This window comes from Diaphorina citri, unplaced genomic scaffold, assembly GCF_000475195.1.
Source record: "Diaphorina citri unplaced genomic scaffold, Diaci psyllid genome assembly version 1.1 scaffold178, whole genome shotgun sequence".
In the NCBI taxonomy this organism is placed as follows: Eukaryota; Metazoa; Arthropoda; class Insecta; order Hemiptera; family Psyllidae; genus Diaphorina; species Diaphorina citri.
Window position 1 is genome coordinate 31,184 of NW_007377615.1, and position 1,288 is coordinate 32,471.

Genomic DNA, 1,288 nt, shown 5'->3' on the forward strand with positions numbered 1-1,288 from the left:
GGGATTGGTTTGACTACAACACCAGTCAACATTTGAGAGCAGCAAGAAATTGTGACCTCATAGCCATGCTGGTTTACAACCTTCGTTAGAATAGGAACTTGAAGAAGAAGCCCATTTTTCTGTAAAAGGAGAAATATTGAGCTTGAGGGGGGCCCGGAGTCCCCTCGCCCCCTCCTTGAATACAGCCCTGCGCCAAGTCGATATACCCCGCCGTAATTATGTCTAAATAATAGATGGAGCTTTGCCCTAAATAGCCAGGTCACACAGAGATAATAATGCTGTACGTACTTACTACTTATTCATAATCCTGGTAGCTTATCCGTCAAATGTATTATTTGTGGTGAAGTTTAATGCTTATGGTTGGATTGCAAAGGAGCGCGGAAGCGCTCCGCCCCGCCAAGTCAAGAAAGTTTTTCAATACTCAATACTGTTCATTTAAATAAAACTCCAAGGCCAGCCACTCACTATCAGGTAGACCTGACAGGTACACCGGATGAGGTCCGCCCTGTCAGGTCACCTGATAGTGAGTTGGCTGTCTTAGGGAAATTGAGTTTTATCGTATTTCAGGTGGTGCTAGGGTAGGCTAGGCTTGAAATTTACCTTCGCTAACCTAGCGTGGATAGCCAAAACTTCAAGCATCGTGTGAGCCCAGTAGGTAGCACGCTTGCCTCGTATCCTCGTAATAAGCACTAGGTTGGGTTTGATTCCTGCCCAGGACGGTCTTCATCTTACTTCCTAATTTGTAACTTCATTTGTATTATGAATTCTAATGTGCCTTAACTGATGAGATTTTCATTTTTCTTTGCTTTCAGGTATGTTTCATGTTTATAGCTACGCGGGTGCAAAAGGTAAAATTGTAGGTATAGCTATAACGGCCAAATTTTGATTTCCCGGATTTTCATTTACCGGACGAAGCGAGTTAAAAGTTTTAACTTATTATTTTCTAAGTTTTTATTAGATTTTCTATCGTTCTGTCATTTTGATTGTTCAACTAAAACTCAGGAACGGTCTGTTCGTTATTTATTGATCTTTGTTAGGCCTTTGGGGGCCCAGTAGGGTATCTTTTTGCGTTCCTAATCCTGTAATATTTTGAGAGGGTTGCACAGTTCTCTGAATCACTTGTCGGTTATCGGTATTGTTTTCCTTGTGTTCTTCTCATTTTCTCCGAAAGCAATATCTGATTTCTTTTTTTCCCTCCTCTTCTTTCTCCCTTTATTCTTTCTCTTTTTTCCTGTGCCTTCTTCATCTTCTCCTAATTCTCTTCTTGTCCCGTCTTCTCCTCTTTCAA